General features: G+C 42.7%; 2 long non-coding RNA genes across 4 annotated transcripts in view; both read left to right on the top strand.

Moving 5' to 3' along the window:
• Positions 1-21,900, top strand: LOC113618308 (uncharacterized). Its single transcript, XR_003431965.1, has 7 exons — positions 1-117; positions 2,349-2,433; positions 4,012-5,042; positions 5,359-5,512; positions 12,568-15,854; positions 18,094-20,701; positions 21,783-21,900. It is a non-coding gene; the product is annotated as an uncharacterized LOC113618308 (long non-coding RNA).
• A 170-nt stretch (positions 21,901-22,070) lies between these two features.
• The window catches only part of LOC113618306 (uncharacterized), a 32,164-nt gene continuing 27,330 nt past the window's right edge, over positions 22,071-26,904 (top strand). For all 3 annotated transcript variants that reach the window (XR_003431963.1, XR_003431962.1, XR_003431961.1), the window contains exon 1: positions 22,071-22,117. This is a non-coding gene — a long non-coding RNA (uncharacterized LOC113618306). The remainder of the gene's footprint in view (positions 22,118-26,904) is intronic.

Here is a 26,904-nt window from a genome sequence, read left to right as displayed (position 1 = left end):
GTTCACAATAGGTAGCCTTGTCTCAGATGGTCCCAGATGGCAGCATCTGCATTCCAGGATTCAGGATAAAGGAAGGGTGAAGAAGAAGAAATGGCACATCCTGTACTTCCTCTTAAGGTAGGTTCTTGAAAGCTGTCAAACAACCCAACATTTTCATCTCGTTGGCCGGAAATGAGTCACATGGCCACACCTAGCTGCTGAGTTTTTACTCAGGAGATCAAGGCTCCAGCTAAAAATGGGAGAGAGGAAAAATCATGTCATAAGAGAGGGGAGAACAAACCTGAGGAACAACAGGCAGATGGTATCCAAAAGACAGCTAGTATAATAGCACCAGATAAAACAGACCTTAGGTAAAAGGCATTACTATAGATAATGAGTATTAGTACATATTTTTTATTTTAATTAATTTATTTATTTGTTTTTAGCCGCCTTGGGTCTTTGTTGCTGCGTGCAGCCTTTCTCTAGTTGCGGCGAGCGAGGGCTACTCTTCGTTGCGATGCGCGGGCCTGCAGTGGCTTCCCTTGTTGCGGAGCATAGGCTCTAGATGCACGGGCTTCAGTAACTGTGGCTCGCAGGCTCTAGAGCGCAGGCTCAGTAGTTGTGGTGCACAGGCTTAGTTGCTCCATGGCATGTGGGATCTTCCCGGACCAGGGCTCGAACCCACGTCCCCTGCATTGGCAGGCAGATTCTTAACCACTGCACCAGCAGGGAAGCCCCATATTTTTAAAAGTATTGAATTCACCAGGACCCTGTATGTACTCAGTAACAAATCATCAAAATACAAAAGACAAGAATTGATAGAAGATAAAAAGAAACTATCAAATCGATCATGATTGAGGGAGACATTCAGTGGTTGGTAAGTCAAGCAGAGAAAAAATATCAATTAGAATACAGAAGAATTGAACATCACAAGCTTAATCTAATGGATAAACTTAAAAACTATCCCTAATAATCAGAAAATAGAGATTCGTCTGAAGCACACAGAAAGCATATATGAAAGTTGACCACATTATAAACCAAAAGCAAGTATTGAAAACTTCCAAATAATTGGTATGAGTCAAGTCACAGTCACTGACTGCCATGAAATTAAGTTATAAATAAATGACAAAAAGATAATTTCTAAAAATCCATTTGTTTTGAACTTTTAAAGAATATAAAGTAACCCATGGTTACTCATGGTTCTTGATGGAAATGGGAAGATGCTTAAAATGACAAAAAATAAGGGAAATGTTATCAATTGAATTTGTGGAATGAAGAACTAGTATCTAGAATGTATGAAGAACTCTCAAAGCTCAACAGAAAAATATCAAATCAATTAGAACATGGGCAAATAACATGAAGAGGTATTTTACTAAAAAGGATATACAGATGGCAAATAAGCAAATGAAAAGATGGACAACAGCATTAGACTAGGAAAATGCAGATTAAAACCACAGTGAGGGGCTTCCCTGGTGGCGCAGTGGTTGAGAGTCCGCCTGCCGATGCAGGGGACACGGGTTCGTGCCCCGGTCTGGGAAGATCCCACATGCCGCGGAGCGGCTGGGCCCGTGAGCCATGGCCGCTGAGCCTGCGTGTCTGGAGCCTGTGCTCCGCAACGGGAGAGGCCACAACAGTAAGAGGCCCGCGTACCGCAAAAAAAAAAAACAAACAAAACAACCCACAGTGAGATATTGCTACAAGCCTATCAGAGTGGCTAAAATACAAAATAATGACAGTACCAAATGCTGTTGAGGATGCAGAGAAACTGGATGGCTCAGACATTGCTGGTGGGAGCATAAAATGTACAAGTACTCTGAAAAACAGTTCAGCAATTTCTTAAAAAAACTAAATATGCAACTACCATTTGACCCAACAATTGTGCTCCTGGGCTAAAACAGTTTATCCCAGAGAAATAAAAACTTATGCTCAGACAAAAACTTGTACACAAATGTTTATAGCAGCTTTACTTGTAATAGGTAAAAACAACAAAAACTCCAGGTCCATCAACCTTTCAAAACATAAATGGTTGTCCTCTTACACAAGCTCTTCTCAAGCATTAAAAAAAAAAGAAAAGAAAAGAAAAGAGAGAGAGAAGAAGGAAAGGAGGAAGGATGGGAAGGAGAGTGGGGAGAAGGAAATAGTAATTTATTGATGCTGGTGTAATCTTGATACCAAATCTAGGTGAAGGTGAATCATGATCTATAAATACTAAATAAAATAGAAGTAAACCCTATTGTGCAACAAAGAGATAAAGTAGGGTTTATGGGATGTGAGGGCGATCTGGCTGCGACATCTGTCACCCCATTGATCGCCAGGGTTGATTCGGCTGAGCTGGCAGCCTAGGCGGGTGTCCCCTTCCCTCCTCACAGCTCCATGTGCATCCGTCGCCAAGCTGTATGCTCCGTCGAAGAGGATGACCTTCCCCCACAGAGGAGGACTGTTCTTCCGTCAAGGGTATGTGAGTAGCTGCACTGCCCTGCTAGAACCTCCAAACAAGCTCTCAAGTAGGTTTTATGCCAGAAATGCACCATTGGTTCAATATTAGAAAAAAATTGTTACTTTAATTTACCACATTGAGAGATGAAAGGAGAAAAACCACAACATCATCTCAATAGGTACAGGATTCAGTAAAATTCTAAAGTCATTCATCATAAGGACCCTGGAAACATTGTTGCATGCTCCTAGTGGATATGAATGCTCAGAGGAGCAAAGACTGGAAACAATGCAGATGCCCCAAAACAATAGATTGGAAAAACACACTGGAGTATATTTGTACCAAGGAATACAGCCCTGAAAGCGAATAAATTGTGGCCACATGGATGACTCTCACAAACGTAATATCCTGCAAAAGAAGATGATGAGGCAGATCTAAAAATACGTCTTTCAGGGAGAGGCAGGAAACTTTGGATAAAGCAGAGGAGTGATGAACACAAAACACACTACGGTATCCTCAGGGCAGTGGGGAAGGGAATGTGGGAGGGTGGCTTCTTTTGAAAACCAAACTAAGAAGGAAGAGAAAGAGTGAATAACGCTTCTTGGGCTTTTCCTTCTTACTTTGGGTCTCAAATCTGTGGGCCGGCATTATTTCTATGGCTTTTCCAAAGGCTTTTTAAATCTACCTTGAGAAGTCCCAGCCTAAAACAAGTCTAACTCAGCTAAAATTAATTACCCATTATGTTTCTATTAGAATCCATACAACCTATCTATGAGTAGCTACCATTTATTCCATCGTTTTAGTGGGCACTTACTAGGAACCAGGCCCTGGACAAAATATATCACAGGCATTAACTCGTTGAATTACTCTCATTAACAAAGACTCTCATTTCTCAGTCGAGGGAGCTGGTCACACGTGTAGAAGGTGACAGACAGGATTGGGATCAAAAGCTGTTTGTCCACATGCTATACTATTGCCTGTGAGTACAGAAAATAGAACTGTCACTTTTAGGGCCTTGATTTGGGTAAAGCAAATGGCATTTGAAATACCATCCAATGCTGAGGAATGTGGTCATAGCCCTCGTGTGGTGGACAGGACATCTAATGCAGTAGGAAAACCACATTATCTCAAACTTTTATTGAATGAAGTACTGTTTTTTTTTGTTTTTTTTTTTTGTGGTACACGGGCCTCTCATTGCTGTGGCTTCTCCCGTTGCGGAGCACAGGCTCCGGACGCGCAGGCTCAGTGGCCATGGCTTACAGGCCCAGCCGCTCCAAGGCATGTGGGATCCTCCCGGACCGGGGCACGAACCCGCGTCCCCTGCATCGGCAGGCGGCCTCTCAACCACTGCGCCACCAGGGAAGCCCAAGAATAAATTGTTTTCGAATGGGCTGGGCTTTTGTGTTTGGACATATAAAAGCATTTTTTGTAGAGGCTGGTCTACTCTTCCAATATTTTAAGCAATTTACAGGTAGTGATAAATACTTGGTTTAAATCCTTCTAAAGTGTCTGGTAATCATTTTAGCTGTTAAAGCATGATATGAGTTCAGGCATACAGTTATACTAAAATCTTTCCCACTTGCCTACCTCTCACACAGATTATGGAGGGAATGCATTCTAGACAATAAAATCTAAGGGGAAAAATATCGCCATCCTGTTTCAGCACTGCCATTAAAACCAACGGTGGTGGCCATTGTTGTGTAAAGGGAAGAAAACAAGTTTACAGTTCCTCATTTCCCACGGTAAACAGATTGCTCATTTTAATTTTGAAAATAAAGCGATGGAGGCTATGTAGGTCTGTAAATAAGAATGTGCATCTCAATTTTCTGTAAATGCTTAAGTGGTTTACATCTGTTTCCTCCCAGTTGTATTTCTCAAACATGAATTTCCATTTTAAAAAGAGTCGTAAAATCACTACTGTTTCTCTGTGGATCTATTAGCAATAAAATAGCCTACAGAGGTTTGCACAGCCATGGAAAATGTACAGTGATAATAGGCTGTCCTGCTGTTACATGGCTTATGCAAACTTTACATTTATCACGGCAGAACCATCTATCCGCAGGGTTGTAGCACAGCAAACAATGGAATGAAAAAGACCAAGAGAAGGAAGACGAGTCCAAAATCTCTGTGTACACATCATTAATCAGACAAGATGAATTCTCAAACTTGGAAGCATGTTTCCTCAGAGCCAACTGAGAAAAGGAGCAGGAGGGCGGAGGATGTGCTGGGTTGGTCGCAATCTGCAAAGTACAACTTTCCATAAAAATCACCTCCAACAAGCAAAATCACTTGCTTGTCTCATTGACACGTTGTGGGGTTCACTCACACTTTTGTATTTTTTTAAAAGAACCAAGCCAGGTCATTTGTTGAAAACTTTTAGTCCAGCAGAGGATGCAATTATTCTTTCTTTGAGCCTTTCAAGTAAAAGGGCTCAAAATAGACCATTGCTTCCTCACGCACCGGTGGGGCCTCCCTAATCCTCCTCTACTCGCCCTGTCTAGGAAGCAGCTGGGTGACACACAGCGTGTTTATCCAGCCCCTAAAATCCTGCATCGTAAGTCAGACTGAGTGGTCATATTCCTCCAACCCCACTTTGCATCCCAGTGAAATTCTACCATGTACAGGGAAGGTGAGTTTTTTCCATTCTTTTCTTTTTCTTTTTTACTCCTTAAATCCAAATTAATTCGCTAAAAGTCTAGAGTGACGGCAAGGAGCAGGTTTCAAAATAGCCTCCTTCCAAAACAGGCTTCGTGCACAGGGGAGCTGCGCCCAATCCAGGAGGCCCATGTGTTTCCCAGTCTGCTAAGTTGCTCTGTTGCCCTGAAATAGAAAAGACTCAATAAAATATAGCAATGGAATTTAAATTGCTTGGCATATCACAGCCTGTTCTATTTAGTGGGGTATTTTTTTACTTGTTTAAAAGCGTTTTTGTTTTGTTTTATTAGCTCAAAAGAGAGAGAAGTTTGAGAAACAATTCTTCAGCCTTTAAGAGGGAAGATGGAAGAGGTACCTTTCAATTAAATGCTCTGATGAGTGATGATACTCCACCCTGGAAGTTCGACTACTTCAGGAATATACCAAGATAGAGATGAATCTAAGGTAAACAGTTAGTGTGGGAAATACGAGATGAGGGGTGTGGCTTGTACATACAACAGCCCATAATTCCTGCCACTCAGATACCATGGTTTTTATTCAGGGTGAAGCTTATTCTTTTGAGTTAATTCATATCACTCAATTTCTTGGTTGGGGGAGTACTTTTAGATACATGTCCCCAAATCATCAGACCACTTCAAACAATTGGGTGGGAAACAATCCAACTACCACCCTCAACCCACTTGTGGATCAAGCAACAAGTTATTGAGACGCAATCATTTGTAATCTGACAGCATGTGCACATCACCTAAGTGTATCTTTGTGGGAGGGGGAGTGTTTATTTGTATTCTAGATCAAATGTTCTAGCACAGGGAACTATATTCAATATACTGTAATAGTAACCTATAATGGAAAAGAATCTGAAAAAGAATATATATATATATATATATATATATATATATAAAACTGAATCACTTTGCTGTATACCTGAAACTAACACAAATTGTAAATCAACCATGCTTCAATTAAAAAAAAATAGATAGCATGTTCTCTAGTGAGTTGCCCCATGGTCTCTCAGGAAGCAGTGACCTGTCCTCTGACCACTGAAGCTTTCAGGAATCCAAACCCCGGACTCTCCAGTCATTTCTCACCGTGTACGGTTAGTCATATTTCCCTGGATGCTTTGTCTTATGTCCTCTGTCATATGAGTCTTATGTCTCTGTGGCAGCACCATGTTTGATGCTTCTTATAGTAGACTCTCCCGGGCTTAGTAAACTAGTCCCGTCACTGAGTCACCACAGAGGTCATCCCAGCCTTGTGTGGTGCGCTTGAGGTGGAGATGGATAAGTCTCAGTAAAGCTCACCCAGCCCCACATCTGCCCCTGATGCCTTGGAGAAGAACTGAATGCACAGTGTTCAGCTGTGGTTTCCAGAAGAGTCTCAGGACTTCTTGGTGGAGAGACGGACTGAGCACTCATAGGACATATTGGCTGCTCTTTCATAAACAGAAGCCCAGAGTTCATTAGCGATACTGCCACCTCTCAAGAACTACTTTTAGGTTGAATTTAGACTCCCCGCCTCGCCCCCAGTGGAGGTCCTTAGCAATTGTGGGAGGTGTCCATTTGATCTCCTTTGGTGGTTCCACACTGCATGTGGGTTCCCCTTTCTCCTGGGAAATCCTGACTCTCAAAACGATGCTTCAGACTCTGTACTGGTCCTGCAAATCATAGACAACTGGACCAAGGCCTAATAATAGCTGTAGTAATAGTAGTAATAAGAATTGCTACAACTGTGTGGAGCTTTCTATGTGGCAGCTTCCGCAAACCAAGGCCACACAGGCTCATGAGCTTGTCCAAGGCACACAGTTATAAGTGTTGGAGTTGGGATTGAAATCCATGCCTTTGAGCCCCGTGTTGTGCGTCCTTTACAATCCTAGCATCTTCGTGTTGTCTTCCGTTTGCTGGGTGGAAAGAGGTCATTTGTTCTGGCCATAAGAGTGTGCCTGGTGGAGACCCTAAGCATGGGATGCTCCCGGGCCCGGCCCCTCTTTAGTACGTTTCATTACGCCTCCTCCCGCCTCCCCCCTCCACACTTCCCCATTCCTCTGTGCATCTTTTACACAGCAGGGCAGGGTAATTCGCTGCATGCTAGGCAGTAACTACATAGTAATAACAATAATTCTTGCTACTTAGAGCTCCTTATCCAAGGATGTCACCCAAGCTTCAAGAAATTTAAACATATCTGTTCACAGCAGCGTGGTGGGGTGAGGTGGGCCTCATTTTCAGGCCTGGAGAGAGACATTCATGTGTAAAGAAACACCCAGCCTTTCCTAATGAGGGCCTCCCGGCCAGACATGGAACTAAGAAAGAAAGGGGACCTAATAGGGGAAGGGCCAGACAGTCCTGGTCTCTGGTTTCCCTAAAGTCTCTTTGCATTTGAATCTTGTTTTCTATCTCTAAGAACCCTCTGACTTCGAGGCATTGACGAGAAAAGGCTGTTCACTAGCTGAGTCTCTGTGATGAAATTAGCCACCAGTGTCCAGGTATTCTCCCCAGAAACCCTCCCCAAGGGGACTACCGCCTGGCTTTGGTGACTCTTCCCCATAACCATCTACCTTGGATCCCCACTCCCTCTGCCCTTGTGGGCTGGTGCCCTATCCTGACTCCAAGGATGAATTCACATACAGGTTTCCCCTGGCAATATCTCTACTCAAGGCCCCAAGGGCAGCCTGGGCTGGGATGGGGGCTCTTTAGCTAAGGGCCAAAGTCCCTAGAACCTCATTTTCTCCTCCTGCCCTCCAGCTGCCCCTTCCTTGCTAGGGTTGAGCCTCTGGGCTTGCTTCTCACCCACCTGGACCCATAGGATATGCCACTCTCCACTTGTTTGGTCCAACATCTGCACCCCCATAGGACTCACTGGAGGGATGGATGCATTTAGAGGGGGAACATTTAGCGTGGAAGTTAAGTTAATCAGCTAGGGAAATACTCTTGTATTCTTGGATTATGAGTAAGTCACTGCTAAGTCAGTCAGATAGAGAAAGGCAAATATCATGATATCACTTACATGTGGAATCTTAAAAAATGATACAAGTGAGCTTAGTTACAAAACAGAAATAGACTCACAGACATAGAAAACAAATTTATGGTTACCAAAGTGGGGGAGGGATAAATTAGGAGTTTGGGATTAACAGATTCAGACTACTATACATAAAATAGATAAACAACAAAGACCTAATCTATAGCACAGAAATATATTCGATATCTTGTAATAAACTAAAATGGAAAAGAATCTGAAAAATATATAGTTATATATATATATAAAACTGAATTACTTTGCTGTACACCTGAAAGTAACACATTCTAAATCAGCTATACTTCAATTTTTAAAAAAGAGCAACTTACAGCTGATTCTCAGACATGTTGAAGTGAAACACCATCTCACAGCACATAGCATGTGTCTGCTTCCCTAAAGACCACACCAGCACCCTGGCAAAAGAATAACATCGTCCTATGAGGCACCCCTTACATGCAAACCACTGTTCTGGAGGCAGAAAGATCTGTGTGGAAGTAACAGACATTGCTCTTTCTCTCAGGGCGCACATAGTCTTAGAGGGGAGACAGGATATAAACACACACAGATACCAGGACATCTTGATTTTCAAGTATGCTCCAAATCCTCATTCCAAGCAGGTACCACACTCTGAGACCAAAAGGTGGTTTCCACTTCAGACTTGGTCACAGTGAGAAACCCAGAAGAAAGACGAGCGATTTAGTCCAGGTAGATGAGAAGCATTAAAATCGCTGGAGCTTTTCCTTCTGACTCAAAGCAAATACATTTGTCAAATACACCATAAATATACATTTGCACTATTTATTACCTCTGCCTATAAAAGAAAATTGTATTAGGTGATTGGGCTGAAAATGTGTCAAAAATATAATTTGCATCTGTTTTATGTGGGTGTTTTTGTGTGTATTTGCTATATTTCAATTTGCTAATATACATATATATCTCTGTAGAGACATGTATAAATGCTGTTTAGTTCTTCTGATATTTGTTTTTATTTTCTTGGTATAAAAATTTCAATATAATTTGTGATTCTAAAAATATTGCTTTTGAAAAATATGGTGTGGATCCTTCACTCCCTTAATTCCCATAATCCAATACAATAAAACATTTACTAAAAGTATATTAAAGAGAATTTCCTGAAGGATTTGCTTCTCTTTGACAAACTGTTGCTAGAAGATTGTGCACAATGTTTTCTGTGTTTTTCATGGAATTCATCTCTCTTCAGTTAGGAGAATTTCCCCAAGCTTTCCCTTCCCTCCCTAGATGGGAAGACTCATTTTCCCTCTTAGCAACCCTACCAAAGGGAACTGAGATTCCAGCTATTGGACCACATATTTTACTCTGCAAATGTCATGGATTTTGAAAGGAGGTATATTCTTCTGTGTTATTATTATTTACAGCATGTAAAAGCATCTTCATGTTTACAAAAAAGACTTTTGCAATTATGTCTTTTGCCAGTTCCCCTCAATCACTTTAAGAAGCAGGTCAACAGCCTCCTTTGTTAGGGAAAAGGGGATAAAGCCCAAGGGGAGATTATGTCCCTTTAGGGTCACACAGAAAATCATTAAAAAATTATAACCTAGGTATCCCAAGTCTTAAGTGCTCTGCTTTGCCATTAGAAATGTCATGTTAGCTTCTTTTCCTCATCTACAAGCCACATACATATTATTTTTCCTGAACTAGATGACATCTAGGGCAAAGAGAGGCCACTGTCCCTTCTACCCTATTTTGAACTAGATTCAAAGGAAAGTGACCCCTTCTCAGAGTCCTCCTGGGAGAACTGGCCAGAGTTCTCCTGGCTACAGTGTGGCCAGGCAGAGAGGATGCTGTGGCCTGAATGGTGTGTCCACCACCCTCCCCCCACATTCTTGTGTTGAAGCCCTAATGCCCAAGGTGACTGTATTTGGAGAGAGGGCTTTCAGGGGGTAATTAAGATTGAGGTAATAAAGGTGGGGCCCTTATCTGATAGAGTTAGTGACCTTAAAAGAAGAGGAAGAGAGACGGATACCTCTTTCTCATGTGCACACACTGAGGAAAGGTCGTGTGAGGACACATGAAAAGGCAAACCAGGAAAGGAATTCCCACCAGAAACCGACACTGCCAGACCTTGATCTAGGACTTCCAGCCTCCAGGATTTTGAGAAGTAAATTTCTGTTGTTTCAGTCGTCTAGTTTACGGTATTTTGTTATGGCAGCCCCAAAAGACTAAAACCTTAAGGTTTTCCTTTCAAGTCAGTCTTGGAGTCCATGTGGCACAGGCAGGACCTAGAAGCTACTCAGAGTCTGGCTGGCAAAAGCTTGCTAGAGGTGGGTCCCTGGGGATGAGGTGGCACCATAGCAAAGGCTGGATGCTGAGTCAGGGCCAGGGGCTGCTGCAGAGCCCTGCCCAAGCGAAGCTCCAGACTAAGAATTCCACCAGCCGCAGACTTGAGCCACCACAGCCAACAGGGCAAGCAGCTCCCAGGCATCACCTTAGAGACCAGGAGGCCGAGGACCTCATGTCCAAGGCTCTCCAATCTACCCTGCTCAGTGTGACCTCATTGGTCTCCCCACTCCAGCCACACATCAGAACACCCCCAGAGGGGAAGAAGATGGGGGTAGGAAGGTGTCTCTGAGAGATGGAACATTTTTATTAAAAAGAGTCTTGACACCACCTTAAGGGACTGTTAAGTCATCTAGAAATGGAACTGGACAGCTAGTTCATTTTCCCCTCCTGCTTGTAGGGGCTCAGGAGGAAGGCCAGTGTAGTTACAGGCAAATAGAGGTATAATCTGTTCTCTGCCCACACAAGTTGTAATCTAAGTTGAATCTTAGATTTGTTAGATTAGATTTGCCAGAGCAAACTGTGGGCGGTGTGCTTCTTCCCCGGGAGAGGTGGGATTGGTGACTGGGTCAACTACAGCCATATTCTCTGAAAGTAAGCATCTTGGGAGTTTGTGTAAATGATGCCTGCCCCACTCCACCCTTTGTTCTGTCTCCCATGTCTTTTCATATGTAGGCTGTGCTGTGTTATTTACTACAATTGGTGATATTTGCATTAATTCTCATATATTTTTATCTTCCCAACTGCATTATAAACTCCTCTTGAGCAGAGGAGGGTGCCAAGGTCAGAGCTCGCTCTGTTAAATATTTGTCAACTAAGCAGTGGTGTTGCTGCCCTGCATGGTGGGACCTGAGTGTGTCTGCGGATTTTGCAGCGTGTTTCAAAATCCTAGCCGAGGACTCCTGGGCGGGGCCAGCCGTGATGTCAGCTATGCGACCTCTCACATGTCAGCTTCCATTTCAGGACCCCAGACTGCACAACTGTGAAATGAAAAAGTTGATCTAGGAGCCCATGAAGATTCCCTTTGAGGTTTCTCTTGTATGAGAGTGTGAGATCTCTTAGTTCATCTTTTATTATCTTGCCAACGGGCCATCTGGAGAAATGGAGCATAGCTATACTATAGTTATGGACTACTGAGAGCTGTTCTAAGTGCTTTATGTAACAACCTGATGAAGAAGACCTTGTTATTGCCCTCACCATTTTACTGGCAAGAAAACTGAGGCACAGGGTGTAACCTGCCCAAGGAAACAGAGTAGGTGAGGGTTAGAGCTGGCTTGGATGCAGACAGACGGCTCTGGAATCCTGCCTCAGCCCTCACACTGTGCTGCCTCCAGCATCAAGAATTATTAGCCAGTAGGTTGGCTTTGGAAGAGACAGGAACCCATACTTCCTGAGCTTGGAAGCCTCCAGAGTCCCTACAGCCAAGGCCCACTTTCACTCCAAGATGCTCTTTTTTTCCCCCCCAACAGGTTAATTTCTAATTTAGTCATTTCAGAAACATGTACTGACTGCCTGCCATGCGGTAGGCTGTCTTTGTCTTGGGCAGGGATTTGAGGTGCAGGCCATTAACGGGGACGGGTTTGGTAGTGGGGAAGGCTCTCTGCAGAAGGTGAGTTTCCAAGGTATTTCTTAGGGAGAGACTCATTCAAATTCGTCATGTTCATTCCAGAAAACCAAATTCTATCATCTCACCGAATGCTGTGGGATTTTCCATGGGGCTATCAGCTGGGCCCCCAAATGGGCCCTTCTTACCCTGTGATTTATAATCTTCCTAATCTTTAATTGATTTACTTGGCTTTTGTGAGGAGATGGTAGGAGGAAAGTGGGAACTATTTGTCTGATCGATGGATTTGCTTGTAATTCCCTGTGATGAGAAAACTGTGCATTTATTCTTTTGAGCACAGCGACTTTTCACAATAGTCATTCCTCAAATAGCTGATAAGGGCTGAACTAGCGGCAATGTCTTCTGTGGAGGAAACAACAGTAACATGGTTACTTTTCTAAGCAATGCCTTGGGCACCTATGGATGAGGCACCTTGCTCTTGATCCCAAAGAACTTAAGCCGGTTCAGCCACATGACCCTCCCCAGAGGCCCTCTGCTGCCTGCAGATCCAGCGGGGAGGGCAGGCACCCCTGCTTCTCAGACTGAATCCTGACTGCGCTGGGTCCCCCAGGAGGCCAAGGAGCTGCCCAGGTAACTGCAAAGGCGTGTGGACGGCATCAGTGCTGCAGACCCTGCTGAGGTTTCTCTGGTCAGGATGGAGAAAACAGACCCTTTTACCCAGCTGGACCCCACCCTACCCCACAGTCCAGTGGCCACCAGTCCGGTAAATACCCAGGGCTGAGGACGCGCTGGGGCAAGGCACGTACTCTCAGCTACTTCCTATGCCCAGGGCCGAGGGAAGAGGTGGAAGGGACAGACCAAGGGGCAGGGCTGCCATGCTGAGAGCTGGAAGGCGGAGAGCTCAGGTCCTGCGGGTGGACGCAGACCCCAGGAAGAGCCCCCTGGTGTGGGCTGAGTCCACACCCGAAGAGAACTGGCCAGAGCTCCAGGAGTGGCCTCTTCTCAGTCACAGCGACATGTGTTGAGTTGGACAGGAAGGGCCAGGACCACAAAGAGGCCCCAAGTGGGAACTGACGTTTCCTCAGCCCAGTGTGGTCCGGGGAGGTGAGATGGAGGTTGGGGAGCGGGGATGCGGAGCAGGGGAGGTTGGTGCCCACCGGGCCTCTAGCAATAGCCGGCGGGCAGTCCTGACTTGGAGAGAAGGTGGTCTGCTCTCCTCCACGCTCTCTTGGCAGAACATTCATGGGAATGTCAGTCTGGAAGACATCTCTGGACTGCGTAACTTCCTTAATGCTGGCTGTGGTGGAGGCCAGGAGCCAGCCGCCCTCACCCACTCTCTGGAAGGGGACCGTTTTGTCTGCCTGGTGACGTGTCAGCCCTGCGGCCGACCTGTGGCCCTGAAGGAGAGGCTCCAGGGATGCTGCCCTCAGGTGAGAGCGGATGCTCCAGAAAATGTGCCCTCCGTTTGTCTCTAGGAGAAGCAAAAATCCTTCAATCATCTACAAAACGGTGCCTTTTCCTTCTAGAAGATGGCTGCATGTAGAGAGGGCAGAAAAAAAAAAAAAAGGACAAAACACCAAGTGCAGAATAATGTCACAGTAAGCTGGGCTCCCTCTCCATTTTTCACATTGTTTCCTATTTGCAATAGCTACTGGGTGCCAGAGAGGAGAGGAACAACTTTAAAAAACAATTAGCAGGACATGTGGTGTTCATTCTTGGCTGGCACTCTGCAGGCCTCATCTTCCGGCAAATACTCCGTCTCTCATGAAAAATGTTTTAGAGCTAATGATCTATATTCGCATTCCCCGTAGAATGGATTCAGAATTTTTCATCTACGCCGCACCATGAAAAATGGATGTGTTTGGCACAGAAGTCATTTGAACATAAAGCCCGGCCTCAGTGGAAAGACAACCTTCAGAACAACTTTTCAAGTAACTTAGTTCATTCGTACTTGCTTCCACCCGGGAAGGTCAGGTTCGTGTGAAAGATGGAAATTTCTCGCACAAACCTGGATGCTGATGAGATTTGTTTTTGCAGATAATCTGCAGCAGTGAAATTTTTCATAATGTCACTGCAAAATAAATTAAAATGTTCATCTTCATATGGCTGGTTCCATTGCATTAAAATAAATGTTGCAAGCTCATTTAATTAGTATAGTTAGGAATGTCTCTTCCCTGCTTCACTGACTCTCCAAATCACAAGTTAATTTGTCAAAATCAGACCATTGTTTTTCCTTCATTCTTCATTACTAGAGACAGCCCCATTTAAATAAATGTTTATGCTACAGAGAGCAGAGCAGTGAACAACCCCAAATATTTTCACAAGCTAGTGTTGGAAAAGTTTAAAACACAGGGAGTGAGGATGCATTTTTTTCCCTCCCTTTGCGGTTATTGGATATTTGACTGGCTGAAAAGGTACAAAATTGAGCAGTCTGCTGTAACCGATGATGCTGCATCCGCCGTTGCTCATGTCGGCGGGCTACATCCCGCCGCAGTTTTCTTCTCTGTTTTCAAAGACAAATGATGACAAAAGATACCATCTCTATCAATTACCCTTATCAGATCGTTCTCTTCAAGAAGCCTTGGTTAATCAATTAGATGGTGTTTTTTGGGCGTGGAGGTCTGAACTAGGTGGGGAAGAGGGGGTTCTGGTTTTTATAGCCGTTTGCTCACCATTCCTAGCTGCGAGTAGCCACTCTTCCTGCTGAAAATTCAAGGGATAACCAAATTCCAGGGTTTCCTTCTTTCCTCTCTCACTTCCCAACCCTCCCAAACCTCCAAGAAAATATTAGAAGTACCAATGACCATTGATAAAGCATGAGTTCCTGGCTCATAGAAGTATGTTGGGGTTAATGATGAAGACCAGGGAAAAGGGGTTCACATAATTAGCTGAGGTGTTACATCTGTGGAGGTCTTCTGGAAGGCATCCATCAGTAATGGATGAAAGCACTTATCAGATCATTATCAGTGCCCCATACTAATGAGACATCGCATTCCTGCACCCTAGAGGCTTCTCCACGAGAAAATGCCGCAGCGCTCAGCTCCAGATTCAGCCTCAACGGGGGGAAGGCCAACTTTCCTCCCCGAAGCTTTGTCTTTCACCAGCATGGAGTGACCCGACCTCCTTCCTCCGTAAAGAAGCCAAAAGATAGGTTAGCCTTTTTCTTCTTACTGGGTAGGGTTTTCTTGTCCTGTGACCCATTTTCCTACGCTGCTCTTGCTTTGCACGGCTTTTCTCCCCTGGGGCAGAGGAGTTCAAGGAAATGGATGTGGTTCTTCAGATTTCTCGGTAGGTGGTGGGTTGAAAAGGCTTTCAAAGTTGTCCTCAGTATGGTTCTGATGAAGTCTAATCTGAAGAATGAAACTTTCATTTTTTTCTTTTCTTTTTTTCTCTTTTATTTTTTGGTACAATTCCTCAGGACCAACATTGCTTCATTAGTAAATTATTTAATGAACAAGAAGATTTAATTACTATGTATTATACAAATGTGCCTGTTTGACTTTCAAAAATCAGACTCAGGCAGGCAGGAAGCAGCAGCATCCCTGGCTTCCCTCCTTGACAGCTGGGAGTTGCCTGAAAGTAGTAGCTGAGCAGGGCACTGCGCCTGCATTCATTCATTCACTCTTTCATCTCATAAACCTCTGTTGGTGGCCCTGGACTAGGCACTGGGTGTGCAGAGCCAATCTCCTTTTCTTACATGAAAGAAGTGGAGCCTTCTGACTAGACCAGGGCCAATATTCCTGTCGCCTACTATTCAACCCCTGAACCAGGCCACCTTATCTACAATGGTCCAATTTTACTGGAAACAGCATTTGTGCCTCTGGTTGGCCATGGAGCAGCCTTTGGGAAACTGGAAATCAAGCCATGCACATAAAAGACAAGTAAATTGAACGAAGGGTAAGTCAAGCACTGGGCCTGGGTAGCAGCCTAACATACATGCATGACTGTCACTTGGAGTCCCTTCGCCTTGGGTCAGCTCCTTCTACAATGTGTTTCTTGGCCAGTATGAGAAAGACTGATATGTACTTTTGACACTGAGAAGACCTGAGCAGAGGAATCCTGATGTGGAAGAGCCAACTAGAGAGCTAGAGGAATGTTTTCTTAGTAAAAACTATGCTGCCACACGATTTTGGTCTGGTTCTCTGTCCCCAGACCAAAAGCCAGGCTGCAATTACGGAGCCAGATACACACCACCTACGACAAACAGAGCAGGCTGATTTCAGACAAACTAGCTAAGCTCTGCGAGCCTTCTGCCACTGCGAGAGGGAGACCTCAGTTCAAATCCCAGACTCCACTTACCAGCTGTGACCTGGGGCAAATGAAACCTTCTGAGAGACCTTTTCTCACACACAGAGTGGTCATAATAATTATATCTTTTGCATGGTGTCTGTGGAAATTAAATGAGGCACTATGTGTGAACATGAGCTGGTGCCTGTCAAGTGTTTGACAAATGTTAATTCTCTTCTGGGGGCTTTTAGAAGGAATAAGGTAGCAAAGGATGAGGGCAGGCTGATGCATCAGAATGAGTGTGGGGTAAACTTTTAAGAAAAATTAATTTTTTGATGGAATTGATTTTTAATGAACTTTAGCTGCTGAACAATTCTTGAACTGAACACTAAGACTGAATATGTCTCTGGTTTATGCAGGTTACACAATTCATAGCTTATTTCTGGAATGAAGTTAGTGATCATGTGGTCAAAACCCATTCACAACTTGCAAAAAGATCAGATGCCTGCCCAGACCATTCACTCGTTAGTAGCTCTGCTCTGTCCTAACTCTCACCCCTCTTCAGAAAACCAGAGACCGCCTCTGACTAAGGATGCCCAGACCCTCCAACCGTTCCTCCTATGACAACGAGGTTTCCTGATCACTTATTATCCTTTTCACCTTTTTTTAACCCTCCCTAGTTTTATCATGTTCCTTTTTAAATGTGATGATCAAAAGCAAATAAAATACACCAGATGCTTCTGACTATGGCAGAAAAAAGAACAGAAACCTCTTTTGCTCTGGACGACTCTATGATGAAAGTAGTCTGTTGGCAGCCGTGCCACATTGCCCTTACAGTCAACTGAAACCCCTAGGACTTTTTTTTTTTTGCGGTACGCGGGCCTCTCACTGTTGTGGCCTCTCCCGTTGCGGAGCACAGGCTCCGGACGCGCAGGCTCAGCGGTCATGGCTCACGGGCCCAGCCGCTCCGCGGCATGTGGGATCTTCCCAGACCGGGGCACGAACCCGTGTCCCCTGCATCGGCAGGCGGACTCTCAACCACTGCGCCACCAGGGAAGCCCCTTAGCTTTATTTTTTAAATGTCATGAGTATAAAAAGAATATCCATTTACATAAAGTTCAAAATTACCTGTGGTGTTAGAAGTCAGGATAGTGGTTGGCATTGGAGAGAAGGATGGGATATTGATCAGGAGACCCCCAGGGGGATATGGGGGACTGGTCCTTTGTGGTTTTTGATTTTATGGTGATCACACAGGTGTACTCACTTTGTAGGCATTCATCAAACCATACAGGTGTGAATTGTGCACTCCTCTATATGTGAATAGTAAACAGAAACCAATTTGCAATGATCAGAAAGCCCTTTATAAAAGTCTCTTCTTTTCTTTTCTCCCTGAGCACAGAGAACAGAAGAGCATATAATTTAATTCATTCATCAAACTGGTTTTGTGAGAAGCTTTTAGGTACAAAGCATTGTACTCTGTAGAGTACAGGGCTTTAGGGCTCTGGAGACAAAGATGAAGCAGACACAGCCCCTGCCCACAAAGAACTTACAGATCAGTGAAGGATGAACATGTATCAGATATCACTGTATACCAGGGGAAAATGTCCTGGGGTACTAAGAGGGGTCAGGCAGCTGGTTTTCATGAAAAGCCATTTGAATAGCATTTCATACATTCAAGAATCATACGTAATCTTCGTGAATTTATAGTTAGTGAATGACGTTGTTTTACTACTCATACAATGAAGAGCTTCTTAGATTCTATTTTTGTCTCATTTTGTGACAAGATCATGAAGAAATTTATACATACATAATCAATAAGAGATATGTGATTGTTGTTACTGAAGATATTAAAATAATATATACTTTATAACATTTTTTCAAAGATCTAACTTTAAAGTATTTCCAACAGGGGAATGCCTGGGGAATTCATTATAAGGCAACTTTTGAACATATAGATGAAATTTTTAAATGAAAATCAATCCAAAAGCTAAGCAGGTAAGCAAACTGTGGTATATCCATACAACTGGATGTTATTCAGCCACAAAAAGGAATGAAGTAGTAATACATGCTACAACGTGGATGAACCTTGGAAACATTGTGCTAAAGGTAAGAAGATACAAAAGAGCACATCTTGTATAATTCCATTTATATTAAATATGAAGAATAGGCAAATTCATAGAGATGGAATGTAGATTAGTGGTCTCCAGGGGCTGGGGGAAGGGAGGCATGGTGAGTGACCACTTATAGGTACAGTGTATGTTTGGGGGTCGTGTTTCGGGTGATGAAAATGTTCTGGAATTAGAGAGTGGTAATGGTTGCTTGACCTTATGAATACTAAAACCCACTGAATCGTACACTTTAAAATGGTGAATCTCATGCAAATTATATCTCAATAAAATATATAGAAGGCAATTTTCAAACATACAGATTGAAATTCTGAAATCATAAAATTTTTTTCACTGAGAAATTCTCAGTACCATTTTATGATACATCTAATGAATGAGTACCAAAAACCATACACGTGAAGATGAAAAGTTATAAAGATCAAAATGGGGGAATGGGCTTCCATTTTTGTGAGAATTAAATCAGGACCTAAAGCAAACCTTTCACACAGGGCTTCGGAGGGATCAGGACATGACCACTTGTGTCTCTACTTCTAATTCCAAAACAGAATCATTCAGGCCTGGGTTACCCACATCACTGGATATTTTATGAACTCCTGTTTTTCTTAACCTGCTTGACAACAAAAACGCTTTTGCTTACCTCTCTGATAAGCAGCCCTTTCTCTGATCCCTGTTGATAGAAATTAGACAGTAATCTGTTCAAATCAGCGTTTACAGGCAAGATGAGTTTTCCAGAAGAGAGAAGGAAAGGACTCAAAGCGGCCAATCAAAGGGCTCTGTGGAGGAAACCCAGGTAGAACCCCAGTAATAAATACATTTATTGCCTGGACAGTAAAAAGTACTGGAGAGTTTAAAATAAATTCTGAGTTATTTAAACTTAATTTATGACCAGGAAAATAAACCCTCTCTTCCACCATTAATGTTTTTTATCTGGGCCATCAAATGTCACACGCTACTGATTTTGGTTGTAAGGTCACTGGAAACAGCATATCAGAGGTGTCAGCACCACAAATCAAGTGAAATTCCTTTAAAAATAAAAATGTCAAGAGTAAAGTAATAGGCAATAGTTACTTCGTGCTATGAAAGACTTCTAATATATCAAAAGGTTCACCTTTTTCTACCTTAATGGTGTATCACTTTGAGCACTAAATATACTTCTGCTTAACAGATAAAGTAAAGAAAACAGGCATCAGGATGCCGATGATAATAAGAATGATGACATATAATAAAACTATTTGCAGGCACAGAAACATTAGAAGGCAGAAGCCTGGATATATCAAAAGACAAACAATGACCCTGAATATAGGGAGATCTGCTCTCTAGCATGTCAGTTATTTTAAGTTTAAAGGTCAACTAAAACAGTGTCTTTGAAATCAGAATACAAATTATATTGGGTTTGGGTAAGAAAAAAATGAACATCTTAGAGCTAATGTGATTCTACACAGAGGTCTAAACCCTGAAGCAATCCTCTGGTCTTTTACCTAAGGACTGAATAAAACAGAAGCAAGTGCCCATGTGCTGGGAGGAGATGAAAGGTAAAGGAGACTTGGAGCAGACGGATTCTTCACGATCCTGATGTTAAACAACTGACAGGCAGTGGCATTTGCCATACTGTGTCGTTGCTAAATGCGTGAACTCCTGGCAGGGTAAATTCAGCCAGGATTATTCTTTATGCCAAAGCATCTGACTGAAAGGGTTATCAAAGCCCCAGATAACAAGAAATGACTTTGTTTCATCCTTGTGACATATCTTACAGCGATTTTCTAGGACGTTAAAGGTAAAACCTTGCTTCCTGATTCAAAGACTCATAATCCAGTGGATGAAACGGCTCCAGGGAAGGATAAAGGAGGATGGAGCCATTCACACAGAAGCACAAATTTCCCCCAAGATGGTAGTGAACAGTTAGAGAAAAGCCATAATTCTCTAGTTTAAGCCTCCCAAAGTTCTTTTATCATTGGGAGTAGTGGGGAGGGGAAGAGGAGGTCATGTTTGCCCATCAGCAGGTACCATGGGGTGGGAGATGGGCCAGTGTCATCACTGGAGTCCCAGTACAGGTGCTCTGCATTTCAGAAAAGTCAAGTGTGGCTGACTCCAGAATGGAGTATCCCTCTTGGCTCTGGTGGCTATAGAATTTTAGTGATGAAATTGAACGCCAAAGACTTGAACTTCTATCTCCTTTCATGTGACAGATGAGGATACTGAGGCTCAACTCCAAGAGGGAAATGCTTGAGGACACAGCCAAGATGAGAGCCTCCACTGTGGCCCCTGGCTCCGGCCAGGCCACTGATGTGACTGTCACACACAAGCCCCACTTGTGTGAAGCAGCTGTTCCAACTGGGAGGCAGGCTCCCTGGAATGATCTCCAGTCCTTGATTTGATGTGTATGTGATGATAGTAAGTCACTGAATTCTCTGTATCTCAGTTTCCCCATGAAGCAATTTGATATTTGTACACATCGACTTTTCAGAATACCTCTATTAGGCTTGGGTATCTTAGGAGAAGACTCCATAAGAACATCCCCATACAGTCTAGCAGGTAAGAGACCAGATTGTGTAGACTGAAGCTTGGCTCTGCCATGGGCTAGCAGTAGAACATTGTACAAGATGCTAAACCTCTCTAACTCCTGGTTTCCTTATCCATAAATCGGGGATAGTAATAACTGTACTTACCTGGCGTGGTGTTGTGGTGATGCAATAGAAAGCTCTCAGGACCACAAAGTGTGCATTTATACAACAGAGAACGAGAAGTCCCTGGAAGCAGGGAACTGGAGGTCTCAGGTGTCCTGGCCCACTGTTGTCCTGCCACCCAGCCCATCAGCTTTCACCTGAGACACCAACCTGATTTGAATATGAGTATGCGACTGAAGGGCATGATTTAGGCATGTGCAAACCCCATAACAGCCCAGGGCTTCCATACCTCAGGCTGTCTTCTCTTGGGCAATCTGCTCAAATGACAGATGATTCCTCTGGTCAAGATGGGGTTCGATTCAGAGCCACATAGTGAGAGACGAGAGCCTCAATGCCAGTCAGCACCCTATTTATTTGTGGTTTTGTCTTATTAAAGACAAATGATGCTGAGGCAGTTCTATGGGCGTCGAATGAATTATTTGTATATCTGATTGAATTGGAGGACTCAACCCTGTTTAACTCTTTGAGTTTTCAGCCTGGGGTATAGGAATTCTATTCAGCACCCTCTAATCACTTTCTGAATTTTACTTTGGGGTATCACCTTGAAAACTCATGGGCTACGTGGCAAAAAGATGTCTGTACTCAAGGCTTTATAAAGAAAAAATATCGAAAACAAACTTGGGTTTGAGAAAACCACCAGTTTCTACAAGACGTTTATTGGGGAATCATGTTCTTGAACCTTTAGACCTTTGAAAGTCTAGAGGTAAAAATATTTAAAATCAAATGTAATGATATGGCACTTTTATTAATTTTCCCTAATTTTAAGGGGCGCTTTCCTCTTCCTTCAGGCATTCAAGTTCACTCAAAAGTAATTGCTGGGACTTCCCTGGTGGCGCAGTGGTTAAGAATCCTCCTGTCAATGCAGGGTACATGGGTTTGAGCCCTGGTCCAGGAAGATCCCACATGCAGAGGAGCAACTAAGCCTGTGCCCCACAACTACTGAGCCTGTGCTCTAGAGCCCGCAAGCCACACCTACTGAAGCCCGGGCACCTATACCCCATGCTCCACAACAAGAAAAGCCACCTCAATGAGAAGCCTGCACACCACAATGAAGAGTACCCCTGGCTCGCCACAACTAGAGAAAGCCCGTGTTTAGCAACAAAGACCCAACACACACAAAAAGGTAATTGCTAACCCTGCCTCATTCTATTACTTGTAAGTTCAATATAATTAGAGACATATTCAGTTCATTACTAGCTTGAATTTTTGCCCAGCTTTTTTTCAGCCTGTTGTCTTTTCAAAACACTTTATTAAAAACGTGTTTTACCCCCGTAGGTAGGTTTATACCTAGGTATAGGTATTTTATTCTTTTTGTTGCAATGGTGAATGGGGTTGTTTCCTTAATTTCTCTTTCTGATCTTTTGTTGTTAGTGTATAGGAATGCAAGAGATTTCTGTGCATTAATTTTGTATCCTGCAACTTTACCAAATTCATTGATTAGCTCTAGCAGTTTTCTGGTGGCATCTTTAGGATTATCTATGTATAGTATCATGTCATCTGCAAACAGTGACAGACCTGTACTCAGAAAACTATAAGACACTGATGAAAGAAATTAAAGACGATACAAACAGATGGAGAGATATACCATTTTCTTGGATTGGAAGAATCAATATTGTGAAAATGACTATACTACCCAAAGCAATCTACAGATTCAATGCAATCCCTATCAACTTACCAATGGCATTTTTTACAGAACTAGAAAAAAAAAATCTTAAAATGTGTGTGGAGACACAGAAGACCCCGAATAGCCAAAGAAATCTTAAGGGAAAAAAATGGAGCTGGATGAATCAGACTCCCTGACTTCAGACTATACTACAAAGATACAGTAATCAAGACAATATGGTACTGGTACAAAAACAGAAATATAGATCAATGGAACAGGATAGAAAGCCCAGAGATAAACCCACGCACAAGGGTCAACTAACCTATGACAAAGGAGGCAAGGATATACAATGGAGAAAAAGCAGTCTGTCAATAAGTGGTGCTGGGAAAACTGGACAGCCACATGTAAAAGAATGAAATTAGAACACTCGCTAACACCATACACAAAAATAAACTCAAAATGGATTACAGACCTAAATGTAAGACCGGGCACTATAAAACTCTTAGAGGAAAATATAGGAAGAGTAACACTCTTTGATGTAAATCACAGCAAGATCTTTTTTGACCCACCTCTTAGAGTAATGGAAATAAAAACAAAAATAAACAAATGGGACCTAATGAAACTTAAAAGCTTTTGCACAGCAAAGGAAACTATAAACAAGGCAAAAAGACAACCCTCAGAATGGGAGAAAATATTTGCAAATGAATCAATGGACAAAGGATTAATCTCCAAAATCTATAAACAGCTCATGCAGCTCAATATTAAAAAAAATAACCCAATCAAAAAATGGGCAGAAGACCTAAATAGACATTTCTCCAAAGAAGACATACAGATGGCCAAGAAGCACATGAAAAGCTGCTCAACATCACTAATTATTAGAGAAATGCAAATCAAAACTACAATGAGGTATCACCTCACACCAGTTAGAATGGGCATCATCGGAAAATCTACAAACAACAAAATATGGAGAGGGTGTGGAGAAAAGGGAACCCTCTTGCACTGTTGGTGGGAATGTAAATTGATACAGCCACTATGGAGAACAGTATGGAGGTTCCTTAAAAAATGAAAAATAGAATTACCATATGGCCCAACAATCCCACTACTGGACATATACCCAGAGAAAACCATAACTCAAAAAGACACAGGCACCCCAATGTTCATTGCAGCACTATTTACAATAGCCAGGTCATGGAAGCCACCTAAATGTCCATCAACAGATGAATAGATAAAGAAGATGTGGTACATATGTACAATGGAATATTACTCAGCCATAAAAAGGAACGAAATTGGGTCATATACAGAGATGTGGACGGACCTAGAGACTGTCATACAGAGTGAAATAAGTCAGAAAGAGAAAATCAAATATCGTATATTAACTCATATATGTGGAATCTAGAAAAATGGTACAGATAAACTGGTTTGCAAGGCAAAAATAGAGACGGATGTAGAGAACAAACGTATGGACACCAAGGGGGGAAAGCTGGGAGGGGCTGGTGGTAGTGGTGTGATGAATTGGGGGATTGGGATTGAAATATATACACTGATGTGTACAAAATAGGTAACTAATAAGAACCTGCTGTGTAAAAAAATAAAATAAGATAAAATTCAAAGAAAGAAAGAAAGAAAGAGCCAGGAATACATACGGCCAGTCTGCAGACCCCAAATTGCTATGGAAATCTACAGCTGTGAAGAACAGAGAGAAATGGATAAACAAAAAACTTGTTTTAGTATCACATTCTTTAAAGGAAAATAATAACTCCCAAGTACATTTTATAGGAATTGCTCAAAATACAGGACCCAATGCCAGAAACTAATAAACTCAAATCACAGAACTCACGTCAGAAGGCTGCCATAAACTGTTTTAGAGCAGTTTGGATATATTTGACCTGAAAATTGAAATGCGTGTGCTCTAATACATAGTTTCACTGGAGAAACTGTCACCAGGTATCGCTATTTAAAAATCCTGTTCTTATTTCATTCACTGGATTTCAATTTAGCCCCTAAATATCCTTTTTCCTACAAAGAACTCCAAACGCTTTCCCATGGCATTACCCCAAAGCGTCAGCCTGGCGGGCTGGCGTTGTCCTGTTTTATAGCACAAGATGCTTGGATGGGCAGTGGTTTTCAGGTCAGACCCTTGAGATGAAGAGTTTTGACCTTGTTGCTTCAAGGTGCTGCTGTCATCCTGGGGAGAGGGCATTTCAGGGGAGAATGCCCTGGTGAGGGGCTGATCCCACACTGACACCTGAAACTCAGAGGTGGGTCATCAAGCTTCATGGCCCGTGTGTTAAATGGCCTGCAAAGTTGAAAGCTTGAGCAAATGAGCCCGTGGGTACACATGGAGCACAGGGCTGGTGATTTTCTAGGTTAGCTCCTCAGAGAGCACTGGGGCAAAGCAGGCAGCTCGTCCTGGATCCAAGAACCAGGAGAGAGAGCCTGGCCTTGCAGGACTAATGGAAAAAAAAAAAAAAAAAAAAAGAGTTGCTCCAAGCCACCTGGTTACCTGGCAAGCTGAGTGCCTGCCAGGTGGAAAAGCACAGTTGACATCACAGTCTAGACAGGATCATTCCTGGAGACTCATTTCTTAAATCTGCTGTTATTTCAAATGGTAAATTCTGGAGGGGAGTGCTTTGAATAGCTTATTTTTTTAAAATTAATGAATCAAAGCATGAAAATATACTGATCTGGAAATGTGGAATCTGGGAGGTGTTTCTGATTGACGTCACCCCATGTCTGGTCCACAGAAGGTGGATTTGGGGCTCTCAGCACATCGGCTTCCAAGGTCCATAGCATTTAAGCACTGAGGTATAATAGTGACTCTCCAGTCCGCAGGTAGAAAAATTAAGACTGATATGTATGGTTGAACAATTTCTTAATTTCTAGTTAAGATAGCTGGCCATTATCTTAATTTCCAATGAAATACAGAAATGTGAGCCACACAGACTTGTTTTCCATTCTGAGGTCTGAGGCCTTTACTTGGCTAGGAAGGGAAGTGTCCATCAAGAAGAAATAGCATTTCCTCATTCTTCTTCTGAATTCCATCAGTGAAAGATACGGGATCTAGTACCCAGTGAAATATTCTGACCTGAGCAATGCATTTTATTTTTGATAATAAATGAAAATTCTAATTCAACTTCTACTCAATTTTGGGGATCTCTGATCTCATGAACATGCAAATAATCAAAAGTAGACTGTAGCTGTTACTTATTCTACATGAACAGAATCATTAGGTATGAATAAGAAGAACTGATAACTTGAGTATATTTCCACTTCTACAAACCAATTTGGGTTAATTTGCAAAATTAGTAGAAGAAACAGTCAAGTTGTTTAAAAAAAACAATAATGACTCAGTTTGACTTATTTTTTAAAAAAATGATTTGGTTTACATTAGTGCCAAAAAAATAATGAAGTACTTAGTTATAAATCTAACAAAGTATGTATAAGACCTACCTATATGAAGAAAACTACAAAACTCTGATGAAAGAAATCAAAGAAGTTCTAAATAAATGGAGAAATATTCCATGTTTATAGGTAGGAAGACTCAATATTGTCAAGGTATCCCAGATTGGTCTATAGATTAAACTCAATTCCAGTCAAAATCTCAACAAGTTACTTTGTGGATATCAACAACTGATTCTAAAGTTTATGTGGAGAGGCAAAAGACCCAGAATAGCCAACACAATACTGAAGACGAACAAAGCTGGAGGACTAACACTCCCTGACTCCAATATTTACCATAAAACTACAATAATCAGGAGAGAATGGTGTTAGTGAAAGAATAGACAAATGGATCAATGGAACAGAGTACACAAAAATAGTCAATTCATCTTCGACAAAAGAGTAAAGACAGGGCTTCCCTGGTGGCGCAGTTGTTAAGAATCCGCCTGCCAATGCAGGAGACACGGGTTCAAGCCCTGGTCCAGGAAGATCCCACGGGCCACAGAGCAACTAAGCCCGTGCACCACAACTACTGAGCCTGCGCTCTAGAGCCTGTGAGCCACAACTACTGAGCCTGTGCACCACAACTACCGAAGCCCACGCACCTAGAGCCCGTGCTCCGCAACAGGAGAAGCCACCGCAATGACAGTCCTGTGCACCGCAACGAAGAGTAGCCCCCGCTCGCCGCAACTAGAGAAAGCCGCACAGCAACAAAGACCCAAAGCAGCCAAAAATAAATAAATAAAATTTTTTTTTTTTTTAAGTAAAGACAATTCTAACTCTGGGAGTTAAAAAAAAGAAACCTGGGTCCATCATTATGTCGAGTTCCTCACATAGGCTGGCAAATTGAAGGTACTTATTAAATACTT

This window comes from Aethalodelphis obliquidens, unplaced genomic scaffold, assembly GCF_003676395.1.
Source record: "Aethalodelphis obliquidens isolate GAN/ISIS:26980383/991018 unplaced genomic scaffold, ASM367639v1 scaffold5, whole genome shotgun sequence".
NCBI classification, from domain to species: Eukaryota; Metazoa; Chordata; class Mammalia; order Artiodactyla; family Delphinidae; genus Aethalodelphis; species Aethalodelphis obliquidens.
The sequence above is the reverse complement of the archived record's forward strand: the minus strand, read 5'-3'. Positions and strand labels throughout refer to the sequence as shown.